Source organism: Pleurodeles waltl, chromosome 3_1 (genome assembly GCF_031143425.1).
Source record: "Pleurodeles waltl isolate 20211129_DDA chromosome 3_1, aPleWal1.hap1.20221129, whole genome shotgun sequence".
In the NCBI taxonomy this organism is placed as follows: domain Eukaryota; kingdom Metazoa; phylum Chordata; class Amphibia; order Caudata; family Salamandridae; genus Pleurodeles; species Pleurodeles waltl.
In genome coordinates, this window is record NC_090440.1 from 1468448422 (window position 1) to 1468469613 (window position 21192).

Sequence of the window (21192 nt, forward strand, 5' to 3'; positions counted from 1 at the left end):
GCATTTATTTCCATCTTCTGTACTTTAGTGCCCATACTATAGTGGTTCCTCTATCAGCTTGAGGGGATAAAGAGGGAAGCAGCTTCTTCAAAAATGCTTTTACCACTATAAGTAAGGTGTGTAAGGTAAGTCTTACTTTGCATTAAAACCTTAGAAATTCACAGAAAAAAACAAACGTAAAGGGACATAATAGTTAGGTGAAAATGTCAATTAAGACATATCTTTTTAAACAAACAAAACCATGGAAATTCACCAGCTATGGTTATCTCAAGTAACTAAACTTGTGCCCCCTCCATGCACAGTGTTGTCATGAATGATATCATTTCAGATGTTGCAGTGATGTTATCAATGATATATACATATGTTTAGTGTTGCACCTGGCTAACCAACTGGCCTCCTCAAGCTTTTGACAACCATTTCAAACTGTCTCAAGGAGTCAAACCAGCTCAGGCCATAAAAAGGTGAGTTTTAAGAAGTTTTTTCAAAAAACATTTCAGACTGCTTACTTCTGATGGAAGCGGGGAGAGCATTCCAGAACCTAAGCGCCAGGAAGGCAAATGAACGGCCACCGTCTCTTGTTATAGAAGATGTCATGAGAGATATAATATGTGAGGTAATTAGCAGAGCATGAAGAGGGCATGAGTTTTATATATATATATATATATATATATATATATATAGTAAGCTGCAGCTGTGCCCATATTTCCTATGAAAGACTAAATGGGAAAATGTGTTTTGGGAAGGAACTGTGGTGGTGTGTTGGATGGGACTTTTGTTTGATAAGTTTTGTGAAGATTCATCAAATGGCGGCAAAGTTATGAGCAAAGCAAAAACAAATGCCTTTACTGTGGAAACACGATCCTAACTATAAGTACCCAGTTGTGACCTCAACTGAGAAATATATATATTTGTAGTTAGGACCTAGTTTCCATAGAAAAAGCGTTTTTTGACTTGGCTATATCTTTGGCGCTGTTTGATGAATCTTCATGAAATTTTCCTCAAAAAAGTGTGCTGCTGGGTCTTGTTGTGCATTGAAAGTTTTGAGTGATCCATCAAGCAGGGGCTGGGGCAAAAATGAGAGGGTAAAAAAAGGTGTTTTCTATGTTAATTCCCATAGAGGTTTTAGATGCAACTGCAGCCCGAACTGCTGAACGGAATTACACCAAATATAGCAGGAAGGAAGCTCTTGGTCCAGAAAGCATGCCTTTTGTTATTTGGTGTAAATCCATTCAGTGTTTTTTTAGATATTAACCCCTTCGCTGCCAGGCCTTTTCCTCCTCCTGTGGCAGGCCTTTTTTTGGCTTTTTGGGGCAGTTCGCGCTTAGGCCCTCATAACTTTTTGTCCACATAAGCTAGCCAAGCCAAATTTGCGTCCCTTTTTTCCAACATCCTATGGATTCTAGAGGTACCCAGACTTTGTGCGTTCCCCTGAAGGAGGCCAAGAAATTAGCCAAAATACAGTGAAAATTTCGTTTTTTTAAAAAGAAAATGGGAAAAAGTGGCTGCAGAAGAAGGCTTGTGGTTTTTTCCCTGAAAATGGCATCAACAAAGGGTTTGCGGTGCTAAAATCACCAGCTTCCCAGATTTCAGGAACAGGCAGACTTGAATCAGAAAACCCAATTTTCAACAAAAATTTGGCATTTTACTGGGACATACCCCATTTTTACAATTTTTTGTGCTTTCAGCCTCCTTCCAGTCAGTGACAGAAATGGGCATGAACCCATGCTAGATCCTAGAAACCTAAACATTTCTGAAAAGTAGACAAAATTCTGAATTCAGCAAGGGGTCATTTGTGTAGATCCTACAAGGGTTTCCTACAGAAAATAACAACTGAATAAGAAAAATATTGAAATTGAGGTGAAAAAACAGCAGATTTTCTCTACGTTTTACTCTGTAACTTTTTCCTGCAATGTCAGATTTTCGAAAGCAATATACCTGCTGGACTCCTCTGGTTTCGGGGATATATAGGGCTTGTAGGTTCATCAAGAACCCGAGGTACCCAGAGCCAATAAATGAGCTGCACCCTGCAGTGCGTTTTCATTCTATAATGGGTATACAGCAATTAATTTGCTGAAATATAAAGAGTGAAAAGTAGCTATCAAGAAAACCTTTGTATTTCCAAAATGGGCACAAGATAAGGTGTTGAGGAGCAGTGGTTATTTGCACATCTCTGAATTCCGGGGTGACCATACTAGCATGTGAATTACAGGGCATTTCTCAAATAGATGTCTTTTTTACACACTCTTTTATATTTGGAAGGACAAAATGTAGAGAAAGACAAGGGGCAATAACACTTGTTTTGCTATTCTGTGTTCCCCCAAGTCTCCCGATAAATATGATACCTCACTTGTGTGTGTAGGCCTAGCACCCGTGACAGGAAACGCCCCAAAAAGCAACGTGGACACATCACATTTTTTTAAAGAAAACAGAGGTGTTTTTTGCAAAGTGCCTACCTGTAGATTTTGGCCTCTAGCTCAGCCGGCACCTAGGGAAACCTACCAAACCTGTGCATTTTTTAAAACTAGAGACCTAGGGGAATCCAAGATGGGGTGACTTGTGGAGCTCTGACCAGGTTCTGTTACCCAGAATCCTTTGCAAACCTCAACAATTTGGCTAAAAAAACACATTTTCCTCACATTTTGGTGACAGAATGTTCTGGAATCAGAGAGGAGCCACAAATTTCCTTCCACGCAGCGTTCCCCCAAGTCTCCTGATAAAAATGATACCTCACTTCTGTGGGTAGGCCTAGCGCCTGCGACAGGAAACGCCCCAAAACGCAACGTGGACACATCACATTTTTTTAAAGAAAACAGACGTATTTTTTGCAAAGTGCCTACCTGTAGATTTTGGCCTCTAGCTCAGCGGGCACCTAGGGAAACCTACCAAACCTGTGCATTTTTGAAAACTAGAGACCTAGGGAAATCCAAGACGGGGTGACTTGTGGGGCTCTGACCAGGTTCTGTAACCCAGAATCCTTTGCAAACCTCAAAATTTGGCTAAAAAAACACATTTTCCTCACATTTTGGTGACAGAAAGTTCTGGAATCTGAGAGGAGCCACAAATTTCCTTCCACCCAGCGTTCCCCCAAGTCTCCCGATAAAAATGATACCTCACTTGTGTGGGTAGGCCTAGTGCCCGCGACAGGAAACGCCCCAAAACGCAACGTGGACACATCACAATTTTTTTATAGAAAACAGAGGTGTTTTTTGCAAAGTGCCTACCTGTAGGTTTTGGCCTCTAGCTCAGCCGGCACCTAGAGAAACCTACCAAACCTGTGCATTTTTGAAAACTAGAGAACTAGGGGAATCCAAGATGGGGTGACTTGTGGGGCTCTGGCCAGGTTCTGTTACCCAGAATCCTTTGCAAACCTCAAAATTTGGCTAAAAAAACACATTTTCCTCACATTTTGGTGACAGAAAGTTCTGGAATCAGAGAGGAGCCACAGATTTCCTTCCACGCAGCGTTCCCCCAAGTCTCCTGATAAAAATGATACCTCACTTCTGTGGGTAGGCCTAGCGCCTGCGACAGGAAACGCCCCAAAACGCAACGTGGACACATCACATTTTTTTAAAGAAAACAGACGTATTTTTTGCAAAGTGCCTACATGTAGATTTTGGCCTCTAGCTCAGCCGGCACATAGGGAAACCTACCAAACCTGTGCATTTTTTAAAACTAAAGACCTAGGGAAATCCAAGATGGGGTGACTTGTGGGGCTCTGACCAGGTTCTGTAACCCAGAATCCTTTGCAAACCTCAAAATTTGGCTAAAAAAACACATTTTCCTCACATTTTGGTGACAGAAAGTTCTGGAATCAGAGAGGAGCCACAGATTTCCTTCCACCCAGCGTTCCCCCAAGTCTCACGATAAAAATGATACCTCACTTTTGTGGGTAGGCCTAGCGCCCGCTACAGGAAATGCCCCAAAACGCAACGTGGACACATCACATTTTTTGAAAGAAAACAGAGGTGTTATTTGCAAAGTGCCTAACTGTAGATTTTGGCCTCTAGCTCAGCAGGCACCTAGGGAAACCTCCCAAACATGTGCATTTTTGAAAACTAGAGACCTAGGGGAATCCAAGATGGGGTGATTTGTGGGGCTCTGACCAGGTTCTGTAACCCAGAATCCTTTGCAAACCTCAAAATTTGGCTAAAAAAACACGTTTTCCACTCATTTCGGTGACAGAAAGTTGTGGAATCTGAGAGAAGCCACAAATTTCCTTCCACCGAGTGTTCCCCCAAGTCTCCCGATAAAAATGGTACCTCACTTGTGTGGGTAGGCCTAGCGACCATGAAAGGAAATGGCCCAAAACACAACGTGAACACATCCCATTTTTTCATAGAAAACAGTGCCTACCTTTGGATTTTGGCTTCTAGCTCAGCCGGCACCTGGGGAAACCTAGCAAACCAGCGCATTTTTGAAAACTAGAAACCCAGGGGAATCCAAGATGGGGTGATTTGTGGGGCTCTGACCAGGTTCTGTTACCCAGAATCCTTTGCAAACATCAAAATTTGGCCAAAAAAACACTTTTTCCTCTCATTTCGGTGACAGAAAGTTCTGGAATCTGAGAGGAGCCACAAATTTCCTTCCACCCAGCGTTCCCCCAAGTCTCCCGATAAAAATGATACCTCACTTTTGTGGGTAGGCCTAGCGCCCGCTACAGGAAATGCCCCAAAACGCAACGTGGACACATCACATTTTTTGAAAGAAAACAGAGGTGTTATTTGCAAAGTGCCTAACTGTAGATTTTGGCCTCTAGCTCAGCAGGCACCTAGGGAAACCTCCCAAACATGTGCATTTTTGAAAACTAGAGACCTAGGGGAATCCAAGATGGGGTGATTTGTGGGGCTCTGACCGGGTTCTGTTACCCAGAATCCTTTGCAAACATCAAAATTTGGCCAAAAAAACACTTTTTCCTCTCATTTCGGTGACAGAAAGTTCTGGAATCTGAGAGGAGCCACAAATTTCCTTCCACCCAGCGTTCCCCCAAGTCTCCCGATAAAAATGGTGCCTCACTTGTGTGGGTAGGCTTAGCGACCACGAAAGGAAATGGCCCAAAAACACAACGTGGACACATCAAATTTTTTCATAGAAAACAGTCCCTACCTGTGGATTTTGGCCTCTAGCTCAGCCGGCACCTGGGGAAACCTAGCAAACCAGCGCATTTTTGAAAACTAGAAACCCAGGGGAATCCTAATGGGGTGACTTGTGGGGCTCTGACCAGGTTCTGTTACCCAGAATCCTTTGAAAACATCAACATTTGGCCAAAAAAACACTTTTTCCTCTCATTTCGGTGACAGAAAGTTCTGGAATCTGAGAGGAGCCACAAATTTCCTTCCACCCAGCGTTCCCCCAAGTCTCCTGATAAAAATGGTGCCTCACTTGTGTGGGTAGGCTTAGCGACCACGAAAGGAAATGGCCCAAAAACTCAACGTGGACACATCACATTTTTTCATAGAAAACAGTCCCTACCTGTGGATTTTGGCCTCTAGCTCAGCCGGCACCTGGGGAAACCTAGCAAACCAGTGCATTTTTGAAAACTAGAAACCCAGGGGAATCCTAATGGGGTGACTTGTGGGGCTCTGACCAGGTTCTGTTACCCAGAATCCTTTGAAAACATCAAAATTTGGCCGAAAAAACACTTTTTCCTCTCATTTCGGTGACAGAAAGTTCTGGAATCTGAGAGGAGCCACAAATTTCCTTCCACCCAGCGTTTCCCCCAAGTCTCTCGATAAAAATGGTACCTCACTTGTGTGGGTGGGCCTAGCGCCCACGAAAGGAAATTCCCCAAAACACAACGTGGACACATCACATTTTTTCACAGAAAACAGAGGTGTTTTTTGCAAAGTGCCTACCTGTGGATTTTGGCCTCTAGCTCAGCCGGCCCCAGGGGGGTGCAGAAATGGCCTAAAATAAATTTGCCCCCCACCCCCCCAAACCCCTCCCCCCGGGAGCCACCCTTGCCTAGGGGGTCGCTCCCCCTGCGTGACAATGGCGCCCAAAAAAAATCCCTGGTGCCTAGTGGTTTCTGCCCCCTTGGGGGCAGATTGACCTAAAATCGGCCAATCTTCCCCCAAGAGGGCAGAAATGGTCTAAATACAATTTGCCCCCCAGGGGAGCGACCCTTGCCTAATGGGTCGCTCCCCATCTCTAAAAAAACAAACAAACCAAAAAAAAAACACAACATTTTTTTTTGCCCTGGCGCTTAGAGTTTTCTGCCCCCCCTGGGGGCAGATCGGCCTAATAACAATAGGCCGATCTTCCCCCAGGGGGGACAGAAATGGCCTAAAATAAATTTGCCCCCCCAACCCCCCGTCCCACCCCGGGAGTGACCCTTGCCTACGGGGTCACTCCCCCTGCGTGACATTGGCGCTAAAAAGAAAATCCCCGGTGCCTAGTGGTTTCTGCCCCCTTGGGGGCAGACTGACCTAAAATCGGCCAATCTGCCCCCAGGGAGGGCAGAAATGGTCTAAATACAATTCCCCCCCCCAGGGGAGCGACCCTTGCCTAATGGGTCGCTCCCCATCTCTAAAACAACAAACAAAAAAAAAAAAAAAAAAAAAAAGAATTTGCCCTGGCGCCTAAAGGTTTCTGCTCCCCCTGGGGGCAGAAATGGCCTAAAATAAATTTGCTCCCCACCCCCCCAACCTGTCCCCCGGGAGCGACCCTTGCCTATGGGGTCGCTCCCCCTGCGTGACATTGGCGCCAAAAAAAAAATCCCCGGTGCCTAGTGGTTTCTGCCCCCTTGGGGGCGCAGATTGACCTAAAATCGGCCAATCTGCCCCCAAGGGGGGCAGAAATGGTCTAAATACAATTTTCCCCCCAGGGGAGCGACCCTTGCCTAATGGGTCGCTCCCCATTTCTAAAAAAACAAACAAACAAAAAAAAAAACACCCCAAAAAAATTTGCCCTGGCGCCTAGAGGTTTCTGCCTCCCCTGGGGGCAGATCGGCCTAATAACAATAGGCCGATCTGCCCCCAAGGGGGGCATAAATGACCTAAAATAAATTTGCCCCCCCAACCCCCCGTCCGGGAGCGACCCTTGCCTACGGGGTCGCTCCACCTGCGTGAAATTGGCGCCATAAAAAAAATCCCCGGTGCCTAGTGGTTTCTGCCCCCTTTGGGGGCAGATTGGCGTAGCAAACATCGGCCGATCTGCCCTCAAAGGGGGCAGAAATGGCCTAACTACAATTTTCCCCTCCAGGGGAGCGACCCTTGTCCAAGGAGTCGCTTCCCATCTGTAAAACAAAAAAAACAAAAAATCCCCAGTGCCTAGTGATTTCTGCCCCCCTTGGGGGCAGATCGGCCTCATCAAAATAGGCTGATCTACCCCCCAGGGGGGCAGAAATGGCCTAAAACAACCCCCCCCAGGGGAGTGACCCTTGCCTAAGGGGTCGCTCCCCTTGCGTGAAATTCCCGAAAACAAAAAAAACTCCCTGGTGTCTAGTGGTTTCTGCCCCCCTTGGGGGCAGATTGGCCTCATCAAAATATGCCAATCTGCCCCCAAAGGGGGCAGAAATGGCCTAAATATAATTTGCCCCATCGGGGAGCGACCCTTGCCTAAGGGGTCGCTCCCCACCTAAAAACAAAAAAAAAAGATCCCTGGTGCCTAGAGGTTTCTACCCCCCCTGGGGGCAGATGGGCCTAATAATAGGCCGATCTGCCCCCAGGGGGGGCAGAAAAGGCCTTCCTAAAAAATGCCCCCCATTGGGAGCGACCCTTGCCCAAGGGGTCGCTCCCTTATGCCAGTTTCCCCCCCCCCAAAAAAAAATCCCTGGTGTCTAGTGGGGTTTCAAAAGCCGGATTGCAAGCAATCCGGCTTTTGAAACCCTGGGAGAGACTTCAAAGAGAAGGAAATACATTTCCTTCCCTTTGAAGCCTCTCCGGGTCTCCCCCACGTGATCGAAATGCTGAGCATTTCTCTTTCGATCGCGCTGGAAGCTGAGCTTCCAGCGCGATGTGGAAGCCCTGTGACAAATCAGCGCGCGCTCGCGTGCTGACGTCACAGGGGGGGTGGGGGGAGGGTGTTCCGGGGTGGAATGGGAAGGTCTTCCCCTTCCATCCCTGACTTGGGGGGGTGGGTGGGTCCAAGGCACCCAACAGGTTAAAGGAAAACAAAATTGTATATCTGTGCGGAGCTTAAGCACAGATCTCATGGTGAGATCCGATTGGCTGTCAGCACTTCAACCAGATAGTGATGACAGTCATCTTGGGACCAATATACATGATAGCACCCTATTGAAATGCATTGTAGTGAATAGCAGGTTTTCAGGGTCACAAAAAGGAGAACATATAAAGGGTGATAACAAATTTTAATTACAATATAAACCTTTTTGCTCTGAGCCCCCTCCCCTAAGCAAACATTTTGATGTCAGGCCCCCCTCCAAAAATGTATGGCAAGAATAGGGATCATGAGAGCGGCAGGGTTGAGCTCTGGAATGGAGATTATTTCAGGAGTATTTTTCTGTAGCTCATGATCCATGCTATCTGTAAGACTTTTAAAAGAACAAATATTTCAAACAAAAACAGAAATTGACCAAAAACACTAGGCCTGTGGGAGCCTGGTTCTTAATGCAACTGCACCTAAAAAAAAAAAAAAAATCCACGCCTTTCTCAAAGTATCTCTCTGAAGAAGCTGTTTCTATCATTTGTATTCTAAAAAATGACCTCCCCCCAATATAGCACCACTTTCTCTGGGCTATCTCTTTGATGATATCCAAGGATCTCACTACTTTTCTCTTTCTCCTAGCCTGTTACTGTGAGGTCTAAGGAGTCTGGATGATTAGAAAGCTCTGATTCAACATGACCCAGGTGGCCTCCTCCCTGTCACCCCTTGACTCACTTTGAAGGACATGTGCATGTAAACAGAGGTGGAAGTGGGCGGGATCTGTGGGGACCCACATGCCCCATGCTTTTTTTATTTAACAAAAGCAGTTCCCATACCATACTATTCCTTAAAAAACAACCATCCATGAACAGTCATTGTGGCCCTTCAAGTGCCTCCGTATAAAAGTAAATGGTGGCAGTGTTGGAGTGAAGAGTAGTTTTCCTGTGCTGTGAAGCTCAGGAGGGACACAGAGCTAAGGAGGAAAAATGCATTCTTACTAGGGTGCCTGCTACCTGAAATAATGTAAATGTGTGCAATTGGTTAATCACCAAGGATATATTTACAAGCCCCATGGCACAGGGCTCTGCAGCACGAGGCTTGCCCCGCTGCCCTGCACCACCAGAAAAGGGCACAAATGTGTCATATCTACAAGATACAGAGCATTTCTGTCCTCTCCCCCTGCGTTGGTGCACAAATGGCTCCCAGGTACCAATGCAGGCACCCTTGCACTACGGTGCAAGGGTGTCTGCGTTGTGGGAATGATTGTTTCTGTGCAGGAAGGTATACCTTCCAGCACAAAAACAATCAGTGGAGGTGATTTCTTCCTTCTATGTGTGCTGCAGAACACATTCCCAGGTTTACAATTTCTTGTAAATCTGGGAATGTGTCAAATTCTATCGGTGTTACATGGGAACACCCACTGTAAAGTCCATGGCTTGCCTCACTAACACAGTGTGAGGCAATGCAGTGACTTGTGGTGCGTTGTCTCACGCCAAAAGCCACACAGGGTGGATTTACATGGCCTTGTCAATATAGCTCTGTAGTTTGCGCCACCGAAGCCTCACAAAAGTGAGGCTCCGGTGGCACAGCAAGGCTTATAAATTTGCCCCTAATGTAAAGGCTGCTTGGAGGTCAGTTTAGGCTTTAATTGGGTTACCTGAAACTTAATGGAGACAATGAGTTATTTCTTTTTGATACATAATGTCAGGGTGTTATAAACTAAATTCTAGAAAGTGTACTTTTGATAGACAAATGTTTGCACTAGGTATAGATTACCTATTACTAAAAAATGTGGTGAAAGCACCTGTTTTATCATAAAACACTAAGGTGGTTATTACAACCCTGGCGGTCGGTGTTAAAGCGGCGGTAAAACCGGCAACAGGACGGCGAAAAAAAAATGGAATAACGACCATGGCGGAAACCGCCAACAAAGACAGCCACTTTAACACTCCGACCGCCACATCGGTACAAACAAACACTGCGGCGTTAACCGCCAACAGACAGGCGGAAGACAATGTACAGCCCACAGTATTACAACAGGCCAATCCGCCACCTTTTCTGGGGTGGTTTCACCGCAAACAAAAACACGGCGGAAAGGACAGGGAAACGCTCACCTCTACACACCCCACGAGGAACCGGGACGCCATGGAGCCGGAACTACATATTCTCCCTGCCTTTATCTTCCTGCTCCTCTACCAGGAGCTCGAACGCCGGCGGCGAAGTCCCACACTAATACATGTTGATACATTACAGTTACACCACAAACCCCCCGGAAGAATGCAAAGACAAAAGGAAATTATTTAAACGATTGTAATCTATTAAAATCCAGTACTCAAAAATATATATACACTATAAACAAATATATACACCAATAATACAAGTCCAGGTATTGCACCATTAAAGCCGGTGGACCACTGGGCCCAAAATGCATGGGCGAGGCCCACACTCGATCAAAACGGAGAGAACACTGCAGGGGCATCAGATAGAAATACAACAGGCACCTCAGGGGAAAGGGAAGGGGGGGCAACTCAGCCGGATGAGTGCACAACACCAGATCCACGAGCGGGCTCCATGCCCACTGCTGTATCCTGGGGAGTGCAAAGCCACAGTCTCTCAAGTCTCTCCAGTGGGTGGGTTGCCACTGCTGTATCCTGGGGAGTGCAAAGCTACAGTCTCTCAAGTCTCTCCAGTGGGTGGGTTGCCCACTGTTTTATCCTGGGGAGTGCAAAGCCACAGTCTCTCAAGTCTCTCAAGTGGGTGGTTTGCCCACTGCTGTATCCTGGGGAGTGCAAAGCCACAGTCTCTCAAGTGGATAACAGACTCCACTGGTTCTGGAGGGGGCTTTGTGCCCAGAGTGCTTCATCCTGCCAAGGACAGAGGTAGTGGATAACAGTCTCCACTGGTTCTGGAGGGGGCTCTGTGCCCAGAGTGCTTCATCCTGCCAAGGACAGAGGTAGTGGATGCCTTTCTCCACTGGTTCTGGAGGGGGCTTGGTGCCCAGAGTGTTTCATCCTGCCAAGGACAGAGGTAGTGGATAACAGTCTTCACTGGTTCTGGAGGGGGCTTTGTGCCCAGAAGGCTTCATCCTGCCAAGGACAGAGGTAGTGGATGCCTTTCTCCACTGGTTCTGGAGGGGGCTTAGTGCCCAGAGTGCTTCATCCTGCCAAGGACAGAGGTAGTGGATGCCTTTCTCCACTCGTTCTGTAGGGGGCTTGGTGCCCAGAGTGCTTCATCTTGCCAAGGACAGAGGTAGTGGATGCCTTTCTCCACTGGTTCTGGAGGGGGCTTGGTGCCCAGAGTGCTTCATCCTGCCAAGGACAGAGGTAGTGGATAACAGTCTCCAGTGGTTCTGGGGGGGCTTTGTGCCCACAGTGCTTCATCCTGCCAAGGTCAGAGGTAGTGGATGCCTTTCTCCACTGGTTCTGGAGGGGGCTTGGTGCCCAGAGTGCTTCATCCTGCCAAGGACAGAGGTAGTGGATAACAGTCTCAAGTGGTTCTGGGGGGGCTTTGTGCCCACAGTGCTTCATCCTGCCAAGGTCAGAGGTAGTGGATGCCTTTCTCCACTGGTTCTGGATGGGGCTTGGTGCCCAGAGTGCTTCATCCTGCCAAGGACAGAGGTAGTGGATAACAGTCTCCACTTGTTCTGGAGGGGGCTTTGTGCCCAGAGTGCTTCATCCTGCCAAGGACAGAGGTAGTGGATGCCTTTCTCCACTGGTTCTGAATGGGGATTGGTGCCCAGAGTACTTTATCCTGACAAGGACAGAGGTAGTGGATAACAGTCTCCACTGGTTCTGGAGGGGGCTTTGTGCCCAGAGTGCTTCATCCTGCCAAGGACAGAGGTAGTGGATGCCTTTCTCCACTGGTTCTGGAGGGGGCTTGGTGCCCAGAGAGCTTCATCCTGCCAAGGACAGATGTAGTGGATAACAGTCAACACTGGTTCTGGAGGGGGCTTTGTGCCCAGAGTGCTTCATCCTGCCAAGGACAGAGGTCGTGGATGCCTTTCTCCAATGGTTCTGGAGGGGGCTTGGTGCACAGAGTGCTTCATCCTGCCAAGGACTAAGGTAGTGGATAACAGTTACCACTGGTTCTGGAGGGGGCTTTGTGCCCAGAGTGCTTCATCCTGCCAAGGACAGAGGTAGTGGATGCCTTTCTCCACTGGTTCTGGAGGGGGCTTGGTGCCCAGAGGGCTTCATCCTGTCAAGGACAGAGGTAGTGGATAACAGTCTCCACTGGTTATGGAGGGGGCTTTGTGCCCACAGTGCTTCATCCTGCCAAGGTCAGAGGTAGTGGATGCCTTTCTCCACTGGTTCTGGAGGGGGCTTGGTGCCCAGAGTGCTTCATCCTGCCAAGGACAGAGGTAGTGGATAACAGTCTCAAGTGGTTCTGGGGGGGCTTTGTGCCCACAGTGCTTCATCCTGCCAAGGTCAGAGGTAGTGGATGCCTTTCTCCACTGGTTCTGGATGGGGCTTGGTGCCCAGAGTGCTTCATCCTGCCAAGGACAGAGGTAGTGGATAACAGTCTCCACTTGTTCTGGAGGGGGCTTTGTGCCCAGAGTGCTTCATCCTGCCAAGGACAGAGGTAGTGGATGCCTTTCTCCACTGGTTCTGAATGGGGATTGGTGCCCAGAGTACTTTATCCTGACAAGGACAGAGGTAGTGGATAACAGTCTCCACTGGTTCTGGAGGGGGCTTTGTGCCCAGAGTGCTTCATCCTGCCAAGGACAGAGGTAGTGGATGCCTTTCTCCACTGGTTCTGGAGGGGGCTTGGTGCCCAGAGAGCTTCATCCTGCCAAGGACAGATGTAGTGGATAACAGTCAACACTGGTTCTGGAGGGGGCTTTGTGCCCAGAGTGCTTCATCCTGCCAAGGACAGAGGTCGTGGATGCCTTTCTCCAATGGTTCTGGAGGGGGCTTGGTGCACAGAGTGCTTCATCCTGCCAAGGACTAAGGTAGTGGATAACAGTTACCACTGGTTCTGGAGGGGGCTTTGTGCCCAGAGTGCTTCATCCTGCCAAGGACAGAGGTAGTGGATGCCTTTCTCCACTGGTTCTGGAGGGGGCTTGGTGCCCAGAGGGCTTCATCCTGTCAAGGACAGAGGTAGTGGATAACAGTCTCCACTGGTTATGGAGGGGGCTTTGTGCCCAGAGTGCTTCATCCTGCTTGTGGCGGCCTCTGTAGCGGCGGTGCTTGCGGCGCTTATTGGTCTGCGGTGCTGGTGGGTGGCTCAGTGAGCATGCTGCTGGCGGCGGTGTCATGGGCAGCTGTGCTGGTGGCGGCGGTGTCCTGGACAGCGGTGCTGGTGGCGGTGGTGTCCTTGGCAGCGGTGCTGGTGGCGGCGGTGTCCTTGGCAGCGGGGCTGCTGGCGGCGGTGTCCTTGGCAGCGGGGCTGCTGGCGGCTGTGTCCTTGGCAGCGGTGCTGGTGGCGGCGGTGTCCTTCGCAGCGGTGCTGGTGGCGGCGGTGTCCTTGGCAGCAGTGCTGGTGGCAGAGGTGTCCTTGGCAGCGGGCTGGTGGCAGCGGTGTCCTTGGCAGCAGTGCTGGTGGCGGCGGTGTCCTTGGCAGCGGTGCTGGTGGCGGAGGTGTCCTTGGCAGCGGGGTTGGTGGCGGCAGTGTCCTTGGCCGCGGTGCTGGTGGCGGAGGTGTCCTGGGCAGCGGTGCTGGTGGCGGCGGTGTCCTTGGCAGCGGTGCTGGTGACAGCAGTGTCATGGGCAACGGTTCTGGTGGCGGCGGTGTCCTTGGCAGCGGTGCTGGTGGCGGAGGTGTCCTGTGCAATGGTGCTGGTGGCGGCGGTGTCCTTGGCAGCGGGGCTGGTGGCGGCGGTGTCCTGGGCAGCGGTGCTGGTGGCGGCGGGGCTGGTGGCGGCAGTGTCCTTGGCAGCGGTGCTGGTGGCGGCGGTGTCCTTGGCAGCGGTGCTGGTGGCGGAGGTGTTCTTGGCAGCGGGACTGGTGGCGGCGTCCTTGGCAGCGGTGCTGGTGGCGGCGGTGTCCTTGGCAGCGGTGCTGGTGGCAGCAGTGGCATGGGCAGCGGTTCTGGTGGCGGCAGTGTCCTTGGCAGCGGTGCTGGTGGCGGAGGTGTCCTGGGCAGCGGTGCTGGTGGCGGCGGTGTCCTTGGCAGCGGGGCTGGTGGCGGTGGTGTCCTTGGCAGCGGTGCTGGTGGTGGCGGTGTCCTTGGCAGCGGGGCTGGTGGCGGCGGTGTCCTTGGCAATGGGGCTGGTGGCGGCGGTGTCCTTGGCAGCGGGGCAGCGGTGTCCTGGGCAGCGGGGCTGGTGGCGGCGGTGTCCTGGGCAGCGGTGCTGGTAGCGGTCTTGTCTGCTGTGCAGGTTGGCAGTGACTTCCCTTTCTTTCTGTGCCCCTTCCCACCTTGGATGGTGGCGCAGCTTTCTTCCCACTCCCAACTGTAGTCCGGGGAGGGCCCTTGGTGGCAGGTGTTTTACTCTTCTCCCTCCGGGCAGTGGCCAACTTCTTATGCTTCTGAGATGGGGGACTGTCCGTGGTCTGGCGCCTTGGCACACTGGCTTTCCTGCTGCTTGGCGCACTCCAGAAGCCGGTTACTGCTGGCACCATTGTTCCTGCTGATGTGGTGGCTGAGGTGCTGGGTTGGGACCTGAAAAGGTGTACCCTTGGGGACTGAAGGGGTGGGGAGGTGACGGGAAGAGGTCAAGGTTGGACAGGAAAAGTTTTTTAGACACACGGGACGGGTAGATGGAGGGGGTTTGGGAGTGGAGGGAGAGGTAGTGGTTGTAGGAGGTGTACTTTTGCTGACTTTGGGTGAAGGTGCATGGGCTGGAGGCTGTTGTGAGGTGGATGGCTGTTGGGTGGGTGTGTGACTGCGTTTGTATACCTTGGGAGGTGGGCTCACAGACACACTGGGAGAGGACACAGGGGATGTGTGAATGGTAGTGGGGGTGGTGAGTGCACGTGAGCGGTGTGTGGTGATGGGTGTGCTGGTGATGGACGTAGTGGATGAAGATGTAGTGCATGCAGGTGTGAGTGGAGACGTGACAGGGAGGGAGGAGGGAGACGAGGAGGAGGGGGACACAGTGGCTGTTGGTGTGTCTGCATGGATATGATGCTTGTGTGAGTGCCTGTGGGATGTGTGGTGCTTATGTTTGCCAGAGCTTCCCTTGTGTGTTGAGGTGTGTGCATGCTGGTCTGATGGTGTGCTTGGGATAGGCTGAGGTACAGGGGTTTGGGTCTGGGTGGAGGAAGTTGGAGGGGGGAGGCTGGACACAGGGACAATGGCTGCCATCAGTGCTGAGGCCAGAGTCTGAAATGCTCGCTTTTGGGCTGCCTGACCAGAATGAATGCCCTCCAGGTATGCATTTGTCTGTTGCAACTGCCTCTCTACACCCTAGATGGCATTCAGAATGGTAGACTGCCCAACAGTGAGGGATCTGAGGAGGTCAATGGCCTCCTCACTGAGGGTAGCAGGGCTGACAGGGGCAGGGGCTGAGTTGCCTGGGGCAAAGGAGATGCCCACCCTCCTGGGTGAGCGGCCATGGGGCACACGCTGAGGGGCTGCTGGGAGGGCGGTGCTGGTGGGGGGGTGGCGGCTATACCTGTAGATGCGGGGGTACAGAGGGGCCCACCACCGCAAGGGAGCTCCCATCATTGGAGGAGTCCGTGTTGCTGGTCTCAGCTCCTGTCCCCGCCGTGGAGCTCCCCTCACCCTCCGTCCCACTGGTGGCTTCAGACTCCGTTGTCTCGCCCTCCAGGGCCATGTGGGATGCAGCTCCCTCCTGCTCCGGTGCCACTGCTCCTCCGCTTGATGATGCTATTGCACACAAGAACAGGGAGACCAAAAAAAGGGGGGGGGAAGACAGAAGAAAGACATGTTCAGTGCATGCAATACTGCTACTGTTGGTGGACACTACAGACACATAAGACCTCTGCACTACGCCGTGCACTTAGAGTTCCCTAATTAATCACAGGGACATAGGGTACAAGGGCTATTCCCGATTGATGCACACATGGAAGTCACACGAGCCTGACTAGGCCCTTGTGGCTGCTGTGATGCCCTCAAGCTCCCATCCAACTCCGGATAAGCCACTGCCAGGATCTGGAACATCAGGGGGGTCATGGTGCGATGGGCACCCCTCCCACGTTGGGAGGCCATCCCCAGCTGGGCCTCCGCCGTCTTCTTCCTCCAACGGCGAACGTCCTCCCATCTTTTCCGGCAGTGGGTGCTCCGTCTGTGGTGGACCCCCAGGGTCCGGACTTCGTTGGCGATACCACGCCAAATATCCTTCTTCTGGTGGGCGCTGACCTAGAGGAATGGTACAGGGAAAAAGGAGAAGATATAACCGTCCGGACCATCACAGTCATTGGCCCGCGTTCCTACCCTTGCCATGACTCACATGCATTCATGTCGTTTCATGCACGCCTCATTCTCCCCCCCCCCTATCTTCCATCCACACCACTCCACACAGGCATTGCCCATACAGCATGCTCACAGTGTACTTACCTGTTTGTCTGGAGGACCGTAGAGTAGCGTGTACTGGGGGAGGACCCCATCCACTAGTTTCTCCAACCCCTCCGTGGTGAAGGCAGGGGCCCTTTCCCCAGACACATGAGCCATTGTCTCTTCCAGACTGAGGTCACAGCAGCACTTGCAGTATAGGTCCTCTCCTGTCGAAGATCAGGTATCAAGTGAGTGAACAGATAGAAAATGGCGGTCACGTCCACAGCGGTGCGTACCGTCACCGCTGGCGTACATCTTCATTGGCTCCTGGGACCCATAGGGTCCAATGTGAACCAATGCAGGATTGCACCGCAGTCTTCGACCGCCTACCCCGACGGTGTACAACGCCAGCGCAGTTACCTCATATCCCCTTCTCCCACATTACAGGTCAGGCAGCCGCCATCTCATGGGGCCACGTGGCATTAATTTTAAATGCATCACACATATCTAGACCTTGCATACACATTACGACAGGGACATAGCGGATTGAAAAATGTGTGCAATAAAGTTTGTTTTCGTACCTCAGTGTTGGCTGACCCTCTGATCGCTGTTCTCCATAGAGCACGTCCGATGGGGCAGGTGAGGAGATGGTGGCATCCTCTGGTGTACAGACCGCTGGTGGACCTGTCGACAATGGAAGAGTGACATGTAATTGTCACCTACAGACTAGACCGTGCCACAATCCTGGAACTGTGTGTCCAGTTGGAGCCGGACCTGATGTCAGCTATCCGCCATCCCACAGGTATCCCCCCTCTAGTGCAGGTGCTGTCAGTACTCCATTTCCTGGCAAGTGGGTCTTTTCAGATGACAGTGGCCATAGCATCAGGGATGTCCCAGCCTATGTTTTCCAACGTGTTGTCCAGATTGTTGTCTGCCCTGCTGAAACACATGCGCAGCTACATCGTTTTTCCTCAGGTGGAGGATTTGCCAACAGTGAAAGGTGACTTCTATGCCCTGGGACATATCCCCAACATCATAGGTGCCATTGATGGGACACATGTGTCCTTGGTCCCCCCTGCAGGAGTGAACAGGTGTACAGAAACCGGAAGAGTTACCATTCTATGAATGTGCAGATAGTGTGTTTGTCTGACCAGTACATCTCCCATGTGAACGCCAAATTTCCTGGCTCAGTGCATGACGCTTACATTCTAAGGAATAGCAGCATCCCTTACCCTTATGTGATGGGGCAACTCTAGATGCACCGTGTGTGGCTATTAGGTGAGGACATGGACCCCATGAATCATGTTCGAGAGAAAACAGTTTTCTCATGATTTTCCCATAGAGGTTATGGAAAATGCTTCATGCATATTTTCTGTAAATTCACACTATTGTTCTCAGCCGTATGAGAATGAAGCCTGAAATTCTCAGGAAAACATGTACTTCCAAAAGGAGCAGTCTGTCAGTTGGTTCCCTTGTGTTCTACTGCAGCCTCCCAGAGTGCTCTAAAGAGCAACCAGAGCACTAACAGTTTTACTTATGACAAAAGTGTGACACACCTGAAGCCATCTTGATTGAATCAAACTGGTAAAACGTAAAACATTTAATTTAGAAATGAACACAATGAGGGGTTTGGATAGTTGTCTGGGGTTGTCCCTAAGGGTTAGTGTGTGTCTAACAGTTGTCCCTCGACATTTGCAGGTGACTCTGGCTACCCCAACCTGTCATGGCTACTGACCCCAGTGATAAATCCCAGGACAAGGGCAGAGCATAGCCCTAGCTACAATGAGGCACATTGGCAAGCTAGGAGGGTTATAGAGAGGACCTTTGGCCTCCTGAAGGCCAGGTTCAGGTGCCTCCATATGACAGGTGGTTCCCTATTCTACTCACCAAAGAAGGTGTGCCAGATCATCGTGGCCTGCTGTATGCTTCACAACTTGGCTTTGCAACGACAGGTGCCTTTTCTGCAGGATGATGGTCCAGATGGAGGTGTTGCGGCAGCTGTGGAGCCTGTGGACAGTGAAGACGAAGAAGCAGAAGAAGAGGATATCGACAACAGAAATACGGTGATTCATCCATACTTCCAGTGAGACACAGGTAAGAAGACATCACTGCCTGCTACATCTGATACACTTGTTCTACCTCTCATCTGTCTGTCACTTTCACCCAGTGTATGGAGCCTGAGTTGTCACTTTTCCTTTCGATTTTCACAGATGTGGGTCCCACTGTGTGACATCTGCTTTGTTTCCTCATGGACTAGAGCTGTCTGACATAGGTATGTTGACAATACAATGGATATATCATTTTTCCTCAGTTATTGCAAATACACATTTTCAAAAGCACAGACTGACTCCATATAGTTTTGTGATTTAAGGGTGTTTATTTAAGTGCTAAATAGTGGATGGGGTTGCAAAATGGTCAGGGGTGATGGTGGAGGAATGTCCATGGCAGAGTCCAGTCTATTAGTCTCACAGGTGCATTGTCCAAAGGGGCATAGGAAGTGGAGCTGGGGCAGTTGATGGATGGACGCCTTAATATCTAAAATGCAGTTGTTTTATTAAAACAATCTATAAAACTCAAACTGCCTTTGTCATTTGTATATGAGATCATACTGTAAATGAGAGAGCTGGTTTGGATCTGAGTGACCACGACTTCCCTGAGAAGTTCCAAAGATGTCATGCGCTCGGCTGCCCAATCATCTTTTCCCTTTGGGAGAGATGAGGCACTGCTAGTTAGCAGTAGCAAAACCGGATTTGGGGAAACAGTGGTCCTTCCGAGTGGGTAAGACTTAGTCCCCCACACCAGGAACAACCCTGCTACCTAGAAATCCAGTAGTCTCATTTAGGATAATGAGAGCCCACGCGACATGGCGCCGCCAACGATTGGTCTGGCTCTAATTTTCGGGTCTCGCTGACTTTCTCGGTCTCATACATATATTGACTCCTCAGTTCCGTTAACAGAGACGTCCGTGGCGCTGAGGATTTCCGCCACCACGAGATAGGTACATCCTATTGCTTAGTGGTCGGTTGTTCAAGCTGACCTAGTGTTGTTTTTATAATGGCGAATCCTAATGTAGTGAATATAGCGCTTAATATACGCCAACCGCTCACAGGACATCTGATAGCACATGGTCTGACGAACCAGGGGGGTCCGATCACGTTTGTGGTGGACGCCCATGCAGCTTATAGAACAGAGCTTTTTTATTCTTGGGTCGTATTTCCAGCAGTTGATGGGGGTACAAACACTTTTCATGATTACACTATTGCGAATGTCCCTGGACAATACAGGGCATATGCATACTTAGAGATACCTTTATCTTATCAAGAACACAATAATTGGCTTGATGGCGGCCTCCCACACACAGTAGCACAAGTTAGATTAGGTCCACTGAGTAATGATGGTCCTACCTGGCCTTTATTGGCTACATACACAACATATCATGCGGTTGCTAACTTGACGGTGGCTGAAGTTCGTCGTTTATATCTAGACTTAGCTACTACATATAGAAGACTGGTTCAATTTGTAATACAGACTTTAAATACTAACTCAGCGCGTGCTGCTCCGGCGCACCCGCATGCGGTGGTCCCGGGTATCAATCCGGGCCACTGTACACTCACTTATGGGTAAAGTACCGGCTAAACGTGAGGAAACTCCATTTTGGCTGGCGCAAAAAATGAATACGCTGGAAGCAGTATTTCCCCATACGGGACCTCAGGATAAACATAGAATATTGACAATGTGTTTGCCGTATGGAATGGTTCCTACTGTGGATCATTGTAATACTTGGGGCACGGTGTTTGCCGCGCTCTACACTACAGCACACGGTACACCAACATTGGCTAATCTACCAGAAGTGCTAAAACAAATTCAAGATGAATATGGGGCTGCCTCAGCCTTAGATATAGGGATGCAACTGATGGGCAATTTTGCAGCAGTTTCTTCTATTATTTTGAATAATCTCAAAGGAGAGGCAGTAGCGCTAGCGGTACGTATGCGTCTTCGAGACGTCCCGCAACTTAATTAAGAGCGGGAGCTGCCGAGAATAATAGCAGAAACATATTCGAGTATCGGTCGTGATAGCCTAGGGGCTAGACCGCAAAAACCCTAGTTACAGGGTAAGAGTGGTAAAGATACTACTAAACAACAGCAACCTGAGGGTACTAAAAAGCGCTGGGAGAAAAAACAACAAACACCTAAAAAAGACAGGGGACAATCTCCGCAGCCGGAGACCTCACAGACTAGGTATAATCTCAGGAATGGGGAGAATTTGAAGATGCCTGATAGATATCAATATACTGATACACGCCAATCTCGTTCCTTTCAGGACTCATCGGAAAGGAGAAATGAGAGAGGTGGGCGGTCAGAGCGGAGAACAGAGTACGTGAAACCGTGACAGGAATCACAACGCTCAACTGAGGTTTCTGTCAAGAAAGAAGAGAAACCGATCCAACAAAAACAGCAATTTAAAAAGAAGAAGGTGGCGGCAGTCTCAGTTAGACATGCCACTCAAGAAGAGAGTTCTCTTGAAGAACAAGACATGGGTGTTAGCACTGTTAGACAGCGCGGCAGAGGTCACAATAGTTCGCCAGAATCCTCTAGAGCATCTGGAGGTGAAAGCAACTGATGACTTCATACAAGTCGAAACAGCAGATATGCGTGTCTCTGATCCCAATAGAGTTTATACAGTAACTTTAC